Source organism: Sinocyclocheilus grahami, unplaced genomic scaffold (assembly GCF_001515645.1).
Source record: "Sinocyclocheilus grahami isolate Dianchi unplaced genomic scaffold, SAMN03320097.WGS_v1.1 scaffold953.1, whole genome shotgun sequence".
In the NCBI taxonomy this organism is placed as follows: domain Eukaryota; kingdom Metazoa; phylum Chordata; class Actinopteri; order Cypriniformes; family Cyprinidae; genus Sinocyclocheilus; species Sinocyclocheilus grahami.
In genome coordinates, this window is record NW_015506132.1 from 6,155 (window position 1) to 24,693 (window position 18,539).

Genomic DNA, 18,539 nt, shown 5'->3' on the forward strand with positions numbered 1-18,539 from the left:
TATTGTTGAGCCTCTGAATAAATTAAAAACATTTAAAGTCTGCTTAAAATATATGCAAATTCCTCTTGAGGAGCTTTAAAGATTTTATTTTATTAATAATTTTCAAATTAATTTCACAGTTATTTCTAGTAAAAATGTTAGTATCGTTGAGATACTATTATAGTTTTTGTTATGTTAAAATTTCAATCAATATTTTTTATTATATTATTTTATTTCATTTTGTTTATTTCAGGTAAAGACATTTTTAGATAAGAATTTTTTTCTTTTATTGCAAATGAAAAACGTACGTTAATATTATATAATTAGAGTGTATGTGTTACTTTTTATGTGTTACCCCTTAAATAATAATTAAAAAAATTAAAAACACTAGGTCTAAAGTATATGCAAATTCCTCTTGATGATGTTGCTGGTCTCCCACCATGGCTATTAAGAATATTGGCTGTAAGCATTTGTCGTCTTGAGCTAAATGCCTCTCAAGGTTTTCCACCCTCCTCGCCTGCCTGCTCATCTCCATGGCGATTCATCTGAATGGTAGAGGGGAGTCCTCACTCACCTCTACGGTTTTTTTAGAGAATCTGTCCTGTTTGGGGCCGGAGGGATGTCTGCAGCCCTGCTGATTTATAGATGAGTCTTTAATAAACAGCAGTGGCCTGGCAGCCTGGGCAGGTAAACCCAGACCGAGAGGGGCTTTGGAACATGTTAAAGGTGTAATTTTGGCTATTTCTGCCTGTTGCTAGAGCCAAAATAGCTGGCCGGGGGTATTACAGTACTGAGATTAACTGGCCTGCTTTTAAAGGAGTTTGGCACCAGCCTCTGCAGATTTATACTCAACATTATTCACAGATGACATTAATTCTGCAAAAAGCCTTGCTCATGATGGACACTTTAAATGGAATCTGTACACATGCCATACAAAATCATAGCCGTTGATATGGCACCAGCCCACATTCTTCCTCCGTACAAAACCACAGGGTTTTAGCTGCTGTCATCACAATAAGTATGTTGTGGAAGATTACAAGACACAGATCAGAACATATTATATCTGCTTGGCTCTGTGAATGTGGGAGAATTCACAGATCTCTTTAAACCTGTGATCACCCCTGATCGTTTCTTTCTGTCTGATGTTAAGAGCAGCGTGTAATAGTGTTGCTGGTGATTCTCATCACAGCCGCTCCTGGGAATTGATACTCACATTCTCCCTCGTAATGTTATATTCTACAGGTGCTTTGGTTTCTGTGCAGAACTGCGTGTACTGCACACATAGAATGGGCCATCAGGGACGACTGTATATCTTTTAATGCAATAAGATTTGCTTAATAAAATAATGTTTAATAGTTAGGAATGCACAACAGATGTGATGCACGTCACCGTTTAGTTAGGGATGCACACTACATCAGTATATCAGCCAATATTAGGGATTTGTTTTTTAAATGTAAAAAATTGTCAATATTGGACATTTAGTTATAAAATTATAAAACTTAATAAACATTATTTTATTGTTTTGAATTATTTAGTATAATTTTAAAAAACTATATATATATATATATATATATATTCATTTTTTGTCATTGTGCAGTACAGTAAAAAGGTAATGAAATAATAAGAATCAAACCAGAAGTGCAAACACTAATGTAAGTATAAATATACATGTGTATATGAAAGTATTGTATAATTTGTTGAAGTGTGTTTAAGATTAGACGCATTTAAGATGTGTGTGTGTGTGTGTGTGTGTGTCTGTATATGGATAGTGCAATTTAATATATATATATATATATGTAATAATAAAATAATAATATAGACTGTTATACTTTAGTAGTTTTAAAGTGTTTTTATTTATTTATATTTTAGTTTTTAAACTGAAAACTTTATTCATCTTTATCTGTAACTATATCTTTAATATAAGTGCTGTCTAAATTCACTTGTAGTATTTAAAACAACTGATTTTAGTTTTTTTGTTTTTGTATTTTGAATTTATTTTGACAAAATAGTATAGAATTTTAATATGGCTCATTTATGGCTTCTGGCAATAACATGAAAATAATTATCAGCTGATATTATTAGCCAGACACCTGATACAGGTGCATCGCTAAATAATAATTTCCCATGCAGTTTACAGCCCTCTAGTTAACACGCAGTTAACCATTAAAACCGAAGCTTTATTCAATTTCATAAAATATAGCAAGTTACAGGCATTAGCTGTGTGTTGATTCATAGTAATCTGATGTGTAGTTGTAAATCACAGGTTGAGTTGAGAGAGCATGCTGTTTCTCAGCATTTGTAGCGATACCACCACCTGTGACTTCACAGAACAGCCGTTCGCTGTGGAAATATTAATACAGCATTTCACACATGCTTCATGAGTGCTGTAGACTAGAAGCCAGCGTTTCATCCCTGCACTGTGTTTTAGCCTGATAATGGGGAAATAGCTGGAAGGCAACATCAAACTCATATCACCCTTAAGTTTGGTGACTTGTTTTTACTACATCAGCAATAGTTTCTTTCTCCAGATTAGTCTCTGTAATGCTATGAAAGTGCCACTTTACATTTTACTATGTCTGTAAGGTGAAGGTATTGTTGACCTGTTTCTCAGAGAACTGCTTTTTACCTTAATAGTTCATGGGGGATCTGAGAGAGAAAGACCCTGCTTTTGTGGCCTCTTTAAATAGAAAACCAGCTACCAGAGCCTGGCAGAGTGGCTGAAAAATGGAGATATAGTAGGTATTCTTCTCAAGACACCTGTTCATGCCACTATAAATCTGAACCGTCCCTGGGAGGGGGTCCAAAAGGCCCAACAAGGCCTTTCAGGAGAAGGTTATCTTTCTCTGCCAGGCATAATGTAACATTGTTTAATATTAAATCTGCCCTCTGGAAGATTACAGTCTCACCTTTAAACCCAACAGGCCGACTCTAGACTGATTTGTATACCATGCTTGTGCAGCATTCACAATTTAATTGAATGTTCTTTAAATTCCAAAGGGTTGAAGCCAACAGGATGCAGAATCGTAATTCAAATTTGAATTTAAGAAAGCGGAATTCAAATGGAAATAAATTCAAAGAAATTTAAAAGTGCATTTCATTTATTATTATTATCTCTAAACATTAAAAAGGGTGTGTTTCCATAAACCTTGTGATATTAATAAGAAATGTTTGAAATGCAACCTATAGAAATTTTCATTTACATTTCATAATGTTTTATGTTATGACATAATGTCTATTTATTTATTTATTTATTTTGGAGCATGGTAAAAAACTTTATTTTGGCCAAACATCTATATAATTTAAATGTTTTATAATAATAATTTATGCATTTAGCAGACGCTTACACATACACTTAATACATTTTTTTACCAGTATGTATGTTCCCTGGGAATCGAACCCACAACCCGTTTGGGAGTTCAAATATTGATATACTTAAATTTATTTATTTATTTTTTAAAATGTTTTTAGGTTTTAGAATTCAGATACATTTATTAGAACTTATAACAAGTTTTTAACAAACAAATATTAGATCGTAGGGGTGTGGCGAGATCTCACGAGATCCGATGTCGAGAATGTGACGATATCCTCGCACAGACCTTTCAGATATATTTGCATTACACTGGCTCGTTCACAAGTGGTGGAAAGTAAGATATTTTGTTCACATCAGGCAAGTGGCCACATGATAAGCGGGAAAATTACGCAGCGTAGTCTTTATCCAGTCATAAAAACAGAATTCAGAGTTTAACGCGGAATGTCACGGAATTTGTCAAATTTTGAATGAATTAATCAAAAGTAGGTCATTACACTTAAATCAAATCACGATATGGACTAGTATCTGTAAGTATTAAGTCGCAAAAGTCAATTTAAATATGAATCCTGCATGTTCTGCCTGTCTCTGTTAATGAATGGCGCAGAGGCACGGTTTCATTTACTACATGCATACTGAAGCACGCCTGAAACTCGTGGTGATTTCAGCGTCTGCCGTCTCACTAAACGTAAATACATGAACAACATCTCCAGAACTGCTCTGAGTCACTTCATGAGCATTTTAGCTTTGATTTGAGTAAAACTAGCGTCATATCTCATACACAGAACTGTAAAGGTATTCACGATTTCATGTTCCTTAGCCTCCAGTATGGACCACCACACCCTCAAACTTAGGACCTCATCCAGAAAATATTCCCTTCAATAACTGTTTTAGAGAGATATTGCAGTTGGTGAAGTGTGCAGGATAGAGCCCTAGTGGAATACAGTGTACAAGTAGATGCTGTCTGTTCTTTCAATACATTACTGTTATTATATCACTTAATGGGATAATTACGTTTGGGAGTTCAAATATTGATATACTTAAATGTATTTATTTATTTTTTTTAATGTTTTTAGGTTTTAGAATTCAGATACATTTATTAGAACTTATAACAAGTTTTTAACAAACAAATATTAGATCGTAGGGGTGTGGCGAGATCTCGTGGCACGAGATCTCACGAGATCCGATGTCGAGAATGTGACGATATCCTCGCACAGACCTTTCAGATATATTTGCATTACACTGGCTCGTTCACAAGTGGTGGAAAGTAAGATATTTTGTTCACATCAGGCAAGTGGCCGCATGATAAGCGGGAAAATTACGCAGCGTAGTCTTTATCCAGTCATAAAAACAGAATTCAGAGTTTAACGCGGAATGTCACGGAATTTGTCAAATTTTGAATGAATTAATCAAAAGTAGGTCATTACACTTAAATCAAATCACGATATGGACTAGTATCTGTAAGTATTAAGTCGCAAAAGTCAATTTAAATATGAATCCTGCATGTTCTGCCTGTCTCTGTTAATGAATGGCGCAGAGGCACGGTTTCATTTACTACACGCATACTGAAGCACGCCTGACACTCGCGGTGATTTCAGCGTCTGCCGTCTCACTAAACGTAAATACATGAACAACATCTCCAGAACTGCTCTGAGTCACTTCATGAGCATTTTAGCTTTGATTTGAGTAAAACTAGCGTCATATCTCATACACAGAACTGTAAAGGTATTCACATCAACCCTTTAAAATAAAAGTCCGGTTTGATTTGAAGACATTGTGCCTATAACTATTTTTCAGTAAAATGTGCATAGCCTACTACTAAAATTAAACAAACATTATTTTTTAAAGGAATAATCACACAAACATTTCTTCCATGTTTTAATTTTAATAGTAAATCCCCTTTGTAATATGAATCCTGCATGTTCTGCCTGTCTCTGTTAATGAATGGCGCAGAGGCACGGTTTCATTTACTACACGCATACTGAAGCACGCCTGACACTCGCGGTGATTTCAGCGTCTGCCGTCTCACTAAACGTAAATACATGAACAACATCTCCAGAACTGCTCTGAGTCACTTCATGAGCATTTTAGCTTTGATTTGAGTAAAACTAGCGTCATATCTCATACACAGAACTGTAAAGGTATTCACATCAACCCTTTAAAATAAAAGTCCGGTTTGATTTGAAGACATTGTGCCTATAACTATTTTTCAGTAGAATGTGCATCGCCTACTACTAAAATTAAACAAACATTATTTTTTAAAGGAATAATCACACAAACATTTCTTCCATGTTTTAATTTAATAGTAAATCCCCTTTGTTTGCCAAACAATCTTGTTTGCTTAATTTTCAATAATTAAAAGATAAATGATAAATTAAATTAATGTTTTATGCCTTCATTTGATAACCAGAAAAAATTTAATTATACAACACAGAATTTCTGAGGGGGAAAAATTCATAAGGCTACTTTAAGAAAAAAATGAATAAATTAAGTTGTTTTATGCATTCAAATAATTAGACATGCTAAAACACAGAATTTCAATTAATTAATTGCTTAATTATCCCATTAAGTTTAACTCTGCTTCAGTGTTACTTTAACACTCTGTAGATTATGTACTCTGAGCAGAGTTGATTTAACTCTGGGGATTTTGCTGTGCCCCAATTTAGCTCTAATTCAAAGACTTGAATGCAGGATGGCATAGTGCACTCAGCTAGATGTATTTTGCATTTGCATGTATGCATTTGCATAGATGCACAGAAAGCCTATACCTGTTAGTCAACATTCACATTCAACATTCACGTGCATTCACAATGCATTTTACTATAATCTCATACATTATTTCAGAATGAAAGAGAAAGAAAAGTCGTTTCAGAGGCAAAGCAAAGTTATTGCATTTGCATACACAATCATCAATACTTTTTTTAAGTGATGTGCATTTATAAATTAAACACTTTAAGTTTTATAAAGGCTTAAAAAGAACAATTGGCTAATTCTAATTTCATATTGACTGTATTTTTGTAGTTTATGCGAAGATGTCAAAACTAATGCCTACTGCTTTGTATATATACAGTATATAACAGCTGGAACTCATGAGCAGTGTGCTGCATTCTTCAGACTGACATTGGAGATGCTACTTGCAGGTCATTATCCTTTCCAAATGCTTTGAATTCATGGGCAGTGGTAAACGAATCATACCTAATAAAGGTTTGTGATCCAGCTTCAACTGTCTTATTTTGACTAGAGCTGTCATTTTGGCTCTTGTTGTTAAGATCCAGTTATTAAGGTCTCAGTTGGTCGAATCACAATAAGTGGTCAGAAAAGAAAAAACTCTTTCAAATATACTTTTATTTACAATAATTAATAATATTAATTTTAATATAATTTTAACTTAAGCAAAAATCTTTTGTTTTAGTGTAGTGGATGATTGACAGGTGAGAAGGCACCGTTTTATTTTGATGATCAGTTTTAACATATGGCTGCATTTGTAATGTGTATTTATTTAACCACCTCCAAGTGTGGTTTAAGTGATCACAAAGCCTTGTTTACACCTGTCCTGAAAACCTTTTGGATCATCTGAGGTGGATGGAGACAGTTTCTGCCAATATATTTTAAGCATCGAGGGCATTTCTGTCACTTTCGGTTGCATTTTTGCCCTGAGCCCTGGTCCTGCTCCAAGAATTAAGCTAGAAGTTGACATGTCAGGCTGTTTAAACAAACACAACGTTGTTTTCATTGTGCCACAGTGCTTATTATATGCTAAGTCGACCTTCGTATGGCTTATAGTTGTCTCTGCATAGGATTAAGTAGCTTAACATCGAAAAAACAGCATTTTAACACTTTGCTTTTGTTTGTTTCTTGGCCTGAATGCAATCTGCTCTTCTTCTGTCATTCCTTTTTGGACCCTATTGACTGCTCTGTTTTTCTTCAAAGAAAACGGACTAAATCACAAACTGAATGGCAGAAAAACGAGTCTACCCCCTCAGATCAGCGGCCTCTGAACTTGTGCGTTTCCCAGGAGTGTAAGACTGATGTGAACTAGACATTGACTCCATTGTTTAGTCGCCCTGATCACTTTGTGGTGGCCAAATTGTTGGTTTCTCTTATGGGCAGTTACTGTGCCAGAGAGGTGATGGATGGCTTTAATGTGTGTGAGCGGCCCCTCTGAGAACTCCCTCATCCTAGCCGAGGTGAACAGGGAGATTTGCGACCAGAAGATTCAGTCAATCTGACAGTGGAAAACATTCCTCTTCCTCTACACACAGAGAGTGACAAAGACAAGACTGTGTGGTTTTGATATTAATCCTCTGGTTGTAGACACACATATGGACACAAGTATACATGGGTCATTGCATTTCAAGTGCATCTTAAGCTCTATAACTTTCTTTTATAAATGAATATGCCTGTAATGTTATTTTAAAAATTCTTTATGAAAGCTCAGGCATTTGAAGTTTATTTATCGTAAATTTACACAATGAAATAAAGTGCTACAGTTAATCAGTAAGAGATTGAGAGCTTACATGAGAGCAACAGCTTGAATAATTTTTTATCCATATTTTGAAATGTTCGTATTGCTCTAAGGAATCCTGTTTCCACCTTAGAATAAAAAACTAGCAAAAAGACAGTAAAGATTTTATTTCTTGTAATCACAACATATGTATAACAATAGCAACTTTTTCAAATAATTGCTGTATTATCAGAATATGATTTTAATTCTTATTTTTAATCTTAAAGGGTTAGTTCACCCAAAAATGTAAAATTAGCCCATAAATTACTCACCCTCAAGTCATCCTAGGTGTATAGGGCTTTCTGCTTTCAGACGAATCCAGTTAGTTATATAAAAAATTGGCAAGCTGTTTCATGGCACTCAGCGGGTGTTGCATGCATCAGTCCAAAAGCACTTAATTAAAATGCGCCCATCCATAAAAAAAAGTGTCTCGCACGGCTCCGGGGGGTGAACAAAGGCCTTCTGTAGCGAATCGATGCGTTTTTGTAAGAAAAATATCTATATTCAAAACATAATAATCACTTTAATGTTGCTTGCACTCACTGTTGTACACTGGAAGCAGTTCCGGGGGAATGACATAAATCCATAAAAAAATTATTTAATGCTCCCTTGCTTTGTAAAAGTATTAATTTCCTTTTGAAAAACAAATCATACTGACCCCACGCATTTGAACAGCAGCTGTTTTACACCAGAAATACCAGAACTTCCTGGAGGATGTTTAATATTTATTCCAGAATATTATATAATATATGATGGAGACATGAAAATGTACTGCCTTGTAGGAATAATCCATGTATGCACACACAGTATATATATATAAAAAAATCATATTTTATTCAAAAGTACTTCCATTCACCTCATATAAAGATAGGTGGGTGATACAGAATCAGACATGTATTCAGGATCACAGATCCACTTATGCAAATCTGCGTGTTAACGAGACACACTTGAGATGGGCTGCAGGCTCATTTAGAGCGGCTGGTGTGTGGACTGACAAGACCTTGTTTCAGTCAGACAGCACGAGCACTGCATAACAACATACCGGAAGGACGGCCGAGGTCGCGGCTCCACACACAACATGCACTGGTTGGCATGTAACTTGGGGTCATAAATGTTTCTTCAAAGAACTTAGATAATGCCACAAGTGTCACTGCTGTCTATTTTGAAAGAGATTTCAACCTCCTCCGAATAAAATGATGAATGTTCTCCATTTCATCCGCATGTTAAAAAATCTCCCGACATAGCTTGAGGATCATAGGAAGCCCAGCTTTGATTCTTCTCTACCTATCTCTGCCATTTCAGTCTTTCTCCCATAAGGTTCACGCAGGACCTTCAAAAGCTCCTGGATGTTCTTTGGCTCCATCTTGGAGTTGATGGGGAAAGAAGGAGATGAGACGTTTCGATCTGGAACACTGTGGTGCATCAGAAACTACAAAGTCAAATGGTCGGAGTAAGGAAGCAGCCGCCGGGCTCAAGATTTCTACAGATCTCTCTGTTCCCAACTCCTTTGTGTGATTGTTCCTTTCATCTATGGCTTCCTGTGACACTAGGGGCATGGTTATGAATATCACGGGTGCACTTATGAGTGTTATGGACTCAAGGCAGAAGAGATGTTGCTGGTGAGATTATGAATATTTGATTCCTCCCTCCAGATTTTCTCCTCATTTTTGTAGTTGGGTTTTGTGCTGGTGCCAAGCAGGGCACGCTCACTGCTGGTTTGATGATTGAGGACACAGGCATTTGAGTGTGAAACTGTCGTGGCATGTTATGGCCTGAGCGTGCTTTTGTTTTTAGCCTTTATCTGCAATTCATGGGGGTTGGAACAGATGCTGCGTCCCAAAACCTGAAAAAAGGCCATCTTCACAGATAGTGTGAAGAGGTAGGAAGGCATTAACACACATGAATTCAATGTTTGCGTAACATCTTGTTTGAAAGATGCTTTCACCTCAGTTTTAAAAAACCACATAGATGTATCTATTAAATAAAATACCAACATAAAACACAACTAAATAGCATTATTTAAAAGAAAATGTACCTTTCACATTTCACAAAAAAATTAAGATATACTTAAATATATATATATATATATAAAAATAGAAAATATAATTATTTTCATTTTTTATTTATATATATATATATATATATACGTACAGTATATGTTCACACACATATAAATTAAGATATACTTAAATATTTTAAAAATAGAAAATATAATACATACAAACTTTTATATACTGTATATAATTAAATGAAATATTATATTATAGTATTATTATATTATTTGTATTACATAAAAATTTATTTAATTATAAAATAATGCAATATAACAAAGTCATTTTTAAAATTTCAAAATTTCAATATACTTTTATAATACTGTAAATAAAAATTTTTAAAATGTAAAATATTACATTTATTATTATTTTTGATTATTATTGTCATTACTTTAAATATTGTAAATATTTTTGTAAAACTATGAACTATATAAACTTCATATATATACATACAAAGGTGGTTCAACAAAATACTGACACAAGGGGGTGATCCTTTTTTCCAACATGTTGCTGTTATATCTTTCACTTGGATGTTATAAGTTGCACTGAGTAAATACAGCTGGATAAAATAAAAACTGTCCATCTTTATTTCAGCCCGCAAAGCAACGAAATTGATTCATTGATTCAGTGACACACACACACACACATACATACACACATACATACATATAACATATAACATTTATACAAGATATGCAACTATATTTATATGTAATTCTATAATTTTATATAATTATATTTATGTGTGTGTAAAATTTTAGTTTTGAGAAGTATTCTTTTTTTTCTCTAATACATTGAATACATAAAATTCATTCATTTTATGCTTGGCATTTATTTTGGGAGGCTGCTGCATGCAGAAAGAAAAAAAGTTAAATTTTCTCCTGGTTATAAATGCAGACAAAATCTAAAATTCCCCAGTAAACTTTTGAGTGAATTGTGTGTTTGCTTTGGGCCCTGTGAGCCAATAAAACCCTGCAGATCTAACAAGCAGAGAGCAAGCGGGACCCGAGTTGCCAAGAGCCTCTTTCTGCCGGCTAATTAGCGCTTCACTGGACTTCCCATGAATCTCCACCGGACCACTGTCATAACATGGCCTTGTTAGTTCCTGGTGATGGTTTATCTGTGGCATTTATATGGCTCTCCTAATTGTAAAAAGAAGGGGTCTCAGCATGTGGGATTGTTTTCAGGGGTGAGGTTACTGTGTTTTGTAAGCAGTGTCCTGTATGTACAGTGTTTGTACAGCACACAGACTATGTATGTAGACTCCTTCTATGAATTCATAGTCATGTGAGAGTCTATTTGTGTTTCCTTTGTTTGATATTGGCAGAGTACTCATGCCTGAAGATATACTTGAAGGTGTTGAAGGGGGTAAGGTGCATTCAGTTGGCTTCCTTCGAGACGCATAAAGAATAGACACATGGGATCACACAATGTTTGTGCAAATGTTGGTGTCCAGTCGTTTCAGCTCAGCCTTTGTTTGCTGTAGTCGTCTCTGCATGTAGTTTGTAGCGTTGTTTAGCTTGTAAATTCAGAAGGTACAGTCGGATGGAAATGTGGTAGTTGTTATCTTCCTGGTGCTGATTTACTTGTTTCAATAACACTATTCATTTTTTCTTCAAACTGAACATTCTCTGCTACAGTTAAAACAGTGTTACTAGACTTTGTCAGTGTTGACACTATATTTAATGTGACATGAATGAAAATGAGGCTATAGAGTCCTTCAAAATGTCATACCTACAATGGTGGTGTACCTACAATCACGGTCAATCATTCAGCCAATGAAACAGAGAAAATATTTATATCTGCAGTGGACCTTCACTTCAGATCTTAGGAAAATGAGATATAACTTAGTATGTTGAGTTAGTATGATTCGTTGAACAGACTTAAGTAGGGCTGCACTATCAATTGAAATAAAACCAAAATCGGAGTTTGTTTATTTGTTTATTCACAGTAAATGCTGCTCCACATGATCACTGCAAGTGCTGTGAGTTTGAGTAACTTATAAAGTGCATTTAGGAACACAACATGCGCTGGCAATCTTCCCAAACGTGTAATGAGAAGCATTTATACCAGCTGTTGTCAAGAGTTGCTTTAAAAGTTCCCTGCGGTTTTCCAATAAAAATAAAAGCAGGCATAAATATAATTATCTTAATTTTACAGTTGTACTGTGAAATAAAATTATGATAAATATATATTTTTTTAAATACCTTATTTTTTATTTTACGTTCATATTACAATATTATGTTATTGTAAACAATATTATGTTTCTTATTTTTATATTTAATAATATTAACAACAACAATAATTATTATTCTTATTGGCATGTTGCTATGTATTCACAATTTTGGTATTTTTGATTATTATTGTCATTACTTTAAATATTGTAAATATTTTTGTAAAACTATGAACTATATAAACTTCATATATATACATACAAAGGTGGTTCAACAAAATACTGACACAAGGGGGTGATCCTTTTTTCCAACATGTTGCTGTTATATCTTTCACTTGGATGTTATAAGTTGCACTGAGTAAATACAGCTGGATAAAATAAAAACTGTCCATCTTTATTTCAGCCCGCAAAGCAACGAAATTGATTCATTGATTCAGTGACACACACACACACACATACATACACACATACATACATATAACATATAACATTTATACAAGATATGCAACTATATTTATATGTAATTCTATAATTTTATATAATTATATTTATGTGTGTGTAAAATTTTAGTTTTGAGAAGTATTCTTTTTTTTCTCTAATACATTGAATACATAAAATTCATTCATTTTATGCTTGGCATTTATTTTGGGAGGCTGCTGCATGCAGAAAGAAAAAAAGTTAAATTTTCTCCTGGTTATAAATGCAGACAAAATCTAAAATTCCCCAGTAAACTTTTGAGTGAATTGTGTGTTTGCTTTGGGCCCTGTGAGCCAATAAAACCCTGCAGATCTAACAAGCAGAGAGCAAGCGGGACCCGAGTTGCCAAGAGCCTCTTTCTGCCGGCTAATTAGCGCTTCACTGGACTTCCCATGAATCTCCACCGGACCACTGTCATAACATGGCCTTGTTAGTTCCTGGTGATGGTTTATCTGTGGCATTTATATGGCTCTCCTAATTGTAAAAAGAAGGGGTCTCAGCATGTGGGATTGTTTTCAGGGGTGAGGTTACTGTGTTTTGTAAGCAGTGTCCTGTATGTACAGTGTTTGTACAGCACACAGACTATGTATGTAGACTCCTTCTATGAATTCATAGTCATGTGAGAGTCTATTTGTGTTTCCTTTGTTTGATATTGGCAGAGTACTCATGCCTGAAGATATACTTGAAGGTGTTGAAGGGGGTAAGGTGCATTCAGTTGGCTTCCTTCGAGACGCATAAAGAATAGACACATGGGATCACACAATGTTTGTGCAAATGTTGGTGTCCAGTCGTTTCAGCTCAGCCTTTGTTTGCTGTAGTCGTCTCTGCATGTAGTTTGTAGCGTTGTTTAGCTTGTAAATTCAGAAGGTACAGTCGGATGGAAATGTGGTAGTTGTTATCTTCCTGGTGCTGATTTACTTGTTTCAATAACACTATTCATTTTTTCTTCAAACTGAACATTCTCTGCTACAGTTAAAACAGTGTTACTAGACTTTGTCAGTGTTGACACTATATTTAATGTGACATGAATGAAAATGAGGCTATAGAGTCCTTCAAAATGTCATACCTACAATGGTGGTGTACCTACAATCACGGTCAATCATTCAGCCAATGAAACAGAGAAAATATTTATATCTGCAGTGGACCTTCACTTCAGATCTTAGGAAAATGAGATATAACTTAGTATGTTGAGTTAGTATGATTCGTTGAACAGACTTAAGTAGGGCTGCACTATCAATTGAAATAAAACCAAAATCGGAGTTTGTTTATTTGTTTATTCACAGTAAATGCTGCTCCACATGATCACTGCAAGTGCTGTGAGTTTGAGTAACTTATAAAGTGCATTTAGGAACACAACATGCGCTGGCAATCTTCCCAAACGTGTAATGAGAAGCATTTATACCAGCTGTTGTCAAGAGTTGCTTTAAAAGTTCCCTGCGGTTTTCCAATAAAAATAAAAGCAGGCATAAATATAATTATCTTAATTTTACAGTTGTACTGTGAAATAAAATTATGATAAATATAATTTTTTTAAAATACCTTATTTTTTATTTTACGTTCATATTACAATATTATGTTATTGTAAACAATATTATGTTTCTTATTTTTATATTTAATAATATTAACAACAACAATAATTATTATTCTTATTGGCATGTTGCTATGTATTCACAATTTTGGGGAACAAATTGTGCAGCCCTAAAAAAAAAAAAAAAAAAATTTGCTTCACAATCTGCTTAATTTGTATCATATTCTACAGCATAGTATCTGTCATGCTTTCCCATTTTTGTGTGTGTGTGAAATAAACATATTTTAACATTCGGCTGGTGTGCGAACAAAAAAGTATTGCCGGTTATCATCTACTGGGCAAACATGACTTCATTAATATTCATGGACGTTAAGTTAATAAGGATTTTTAATGTACCCCTCTCACTTTTCAGATCACTCCTACGCCCCTGGTCAGATTGAATATGGCGTCTACTCCAACTAAAGTCTGTACATCCATTCCACACTCCCACTCTCTGACATTTTAGCATGTCTGGGGAGAAATCACCTTCCCCGATGACTAGTGTCATTTAGTCAAGAGGATGAGAGCAGAACTATTGTAAATCACATAAAAAGAGTTAGTCAAATTATAAAAGGATAAGTGCGATGAAAATAAGAACATCTTCAAAGCTTTTGTACAAGAATAGACCAGCACTATCATGCAAGGATCGCCGAACGAACCAAAAGGAGGGGGGGATGGGGGATTTTATATTACCTATAAAATAATAAATATATTACCTATTATATGGTATTAGTTAGTTGCCACATATATTAGGCTATGTATTTTTAAGCTATGATTCTCCCACAATTCTGAAAACAAAACAAACAACCAAACAAAATATGTAATTTACTTGAGTTTCTGACAAAATGTTTTATTAATGTTAAAGTAAATGAGTCTAATTAAAAATATTTATTAATTTAAACGAATTAGCCTAATTATGTAAAAAAATATATATTTTTAGATAAATGAAGATAAATGAAGACTTGTTTCGTTTTGAATCTCTTGAATGATTCAGGCATCAAATACATTTAACACTCACTGTTCGCCATCAACTGGAATAATGTAACATGTACAATCATTATTTGCAGCGTATACTTTCAAAGACCCATTTTGATCACGGCTCCCGCAACATCAGAGTCTACATTCGGATTTTAAACGTTTATCAATAGCCCCCGCCCCCCGCTTCTGCGACTCATGGCATCATGGATTCTTGCCTGACCTCGTCCACCTTGATGAAAATGGCTCTAATGCCTTGATGATGAGGCACAAAAGGAGATATTGTATACCGTGGCTCCCATGGGCAGCCTGGCAGTACAAGGACTGGAACTTGGTGCAGTCTAGTGGGAGACCAAGGGTGGCTCCCCAGAGATATGACACAGCTCGCTAACGCTACCTGACAGCGTAGCCGCAAAGAGCACCTTGTTCTGTAAACAAAGACCTAGGCTGATACAGAATGAGTGTGTGGGGGGGTTTCAGTGAGTGTTAGTGTGTGAGAATGGCATCAAAATAACAATGGACACAACCATGTATATGATTGGCTAATGTCCTGATGTCTCCCGCTGCTCTGCATGTATGAGGACACAACGGTGAGGACTGCTGGCATTTTGTAACTCTTTCATGAAAGATCTTCAGCCGTATCTGGGGTAAAGGCTTTTGGCACACAGCATCATACAGCCGAGTTTGTGTGAACTGCAAGCATGCAGAATTTTTCTAGGGAACATGGAGCACGTTCCTGCGTGCTACTGTACAATAGTTGATGAAGGATGAAGCATAGCTATTGTGGCCTGACCTAAATTCCTCTCGTTTTACAGTGTCCAAAGAATTACACAGTGTAGCTCTTGGACCTTGTTGTACAACTTAAAGGGTTAGTGCACCCAAAAATGAAAATTCTGTCATTAATTACTCACCCTCATGTTGTTTCAAACCCGTAAGACCTTCGTTCATCTTCGGAACACAAATTAAGATATTTTTGATGGAATCTGAGAGCTGTCTGACCCTGCATAGACAGCTACGCAACTGAAATGTTCCCAAGTCCAGAAACGTAGCAAGGAGATCTGTAAAATAATCCATGTGACATCAGTGGTTCATCCGCAATTATACGAAGCTACGAGAATATTTTTGTGCGCGAAAGAAAAAAAAATATGACTTTATTCAACAATTCGTATTTTTAATCGTAATGATTGTTGTCATCACCCTGGTGCCATTTTGGAGAATATCCTCTGGACGTAAACAGCATATGCTGTTCTGTGTCAGCTGCGTCACGCCGGACGCCGTGTTCATTTTGTCAGCTATTTTCATTTTAGTCTTAGTCTTAGTCCCGTTTTTGTGTGCGAAAGAAAAAAAAATACGACTTTATTCAACAATTCGTATTTTTAATCGTAATGATTGTTGTCATCACCCTGGTGCCATTTTGGAGAATATCCTCTGGACGTAAACAGCATATGCTGTTCTGTGTCAGCTGCGTCACGCCGGACGCCGTGTTCATTTTGTCAGCTATTTTCATTTTAGTCTTAGTCTTAGTCCCGGGCTAAAATGTCCTTGTTAGTTTTTTATCATATTTAGTCAACCTTATCCTATTTAGTTTTAGTCAAGTTTTCAACATTTTAGTCTAGTTTTAGTCCAAGGAAACCTGAAGTATTTTAGTGTAGTTTTAGTCAATGAAAACTTGACATTTTAGCAATAAGATTATTATTAATTAACCGTACAGCAGTATTAATTTTGGCAGCCATTTTTAAGTTAGTCTTAGTCTTACTCAAATGTACATTTTAGTTATATTTAGACAAACTTGTCCTGTTTTTGTTTATTCAATGAAACGTATGAGCATTTTAGTCAGGTTTTTTAGTCAATGAAATATTGGTCACATTTTCGTCATTCTGTATAATGGTTAAACTGATAAAAAAATATATTTTTATTTATTTAAAAAAAAAAAAAAATTCTCAAAATTATAATCGTAATGATTGTTGTCGTTTGAGAAATTTACTTTTGCATTTCAGGTATTGCACTTTCTCCAGTAAGCACAAATCAATAGAATGTGGACACATACATGGTGTTGTTTTACCTCATCTAGTGTACTGATTTATTATAGGCTTTTTATTATATAAATCAACACCAAAGACTTATGCAATCTCTCTGTCTACATTATTAAAACGGCTAAAATAAACGAAAAATATTATAACAGTGAAATTCCTAGTAATTCCATAATTGCAATAGTCTATTTCTCTATTAAAACAGCAGCGATTGAGTAAGTGTATTTATTCAGTGATCACAATCGCAATCAATATAGTGAGATCTCATGACAGAACACTGACCGGCTGAATGACGCTTTCATTTAGATCGCTAAACTCCAGCTTGTTTGTTTTTCAGATCATCTGCAGCGGCGCTTCCGCAATGAGGAGTGAGCGTGTGCGCATTTTTGCCAGATTGCTTAAAATAAGCAAAACAGACCGGGCAGAAAATGTATGAATTTAACAGCAAAGCTCTGATTCGGGGATTAGAACTCTTGATATCTGGCAACCGCACTCATGAAAGCTCGCGTAGTAGAGGCGTGTAGAGCAGTCTGCAATAACATTTTGTCTCCTTTTTTTGAAAGAGGTTTTTGGTAAAGTTTTTATCTTTTTGAATACATTTTAGTCTCGTCTTATTTCGTCAACAAAATTGCATGTTGGTATAGTCTTAGTTATCGTTTATTGCCCTTACTGTCGTCTCGTTTTAGTCATGGGAAAGAAGCTCGTCAATGAAAATTTTTCGCCATAGTCTTCGTTAACGAAATTAACACTATTTCCTACGTTGTTGTGATTTGATCTGAATGGAAAAGCTGACACAGAACAGCATAAGTTGTTTACGTCCAGCAGATATTCTCCAAAATGGCACAGGGTGATGCAGAGGAGACAAATTGTTGAATAAAGTTGTTACTTTTTTTTCTTTTGCGCACAAAATGTATTCTCGTAGCTTCGTATAATTGCGGATGAACCACTGATATCACATGGATTATTTTATAGATCTCCTTGCTACGTCTCTGGACTTGGGAACATTTCAGTTGCGTTGCTGTCTATGCAGGGTCAGACAGCTCTCAGATTCCATCAAAAATAGCTTCATTTGTGTTCCGAATATGAACGAAGGTCTTACGGGTTTGAAATGACACGAGTGAAAGTGACTTGACATGTGGCCAAGTATGGTGACCCATACTCGGAATTAGTGCTCTGCATTTATGCCATCCAAAGTGCACACACACAGCAGTGAACACACACACACCGTGAGCACACACCCGGAGCAGTGGGCAGCCATTTATGCTGCGGCGCCCGGGGAGCTGTTGGGGGTTCAGTGCCTTGCTCAAGGGCACCTCAGTCGTGGTATTGAAGGTGGAAGAGAGCGCGGTATTGAGTAATTGAGGGTGAGTAATTAATGACAGAATTTTAATTTTTGGGTGAACTAACCCTTTAATTTGAAAACCATTACTAGCTTTGAAAGCCTTCCCTACATAAAAAGCTCTTGTTTGGCAGTTT

The 18,539-nt window shown here is 35.3% G+C and overlaps 1 protein-coding gene across 1 annotated transcript in view; it reads left to right on the forward strand.

Annotated features, from left to right (window-relative positions):
- The window catches only part of LOC107564661 (membrane-associated guanylate kinase, WW and PDZ domain-containing protein 3-like), a gene marked incomplete at its 5' end in the record, with an annotated part of 85,572 nt that overhangs the window by 3,550 nt on the left and 63,483 nt on the right, over positions 1–18,539 (forward strand). The window lies entirely within an intron of this gene.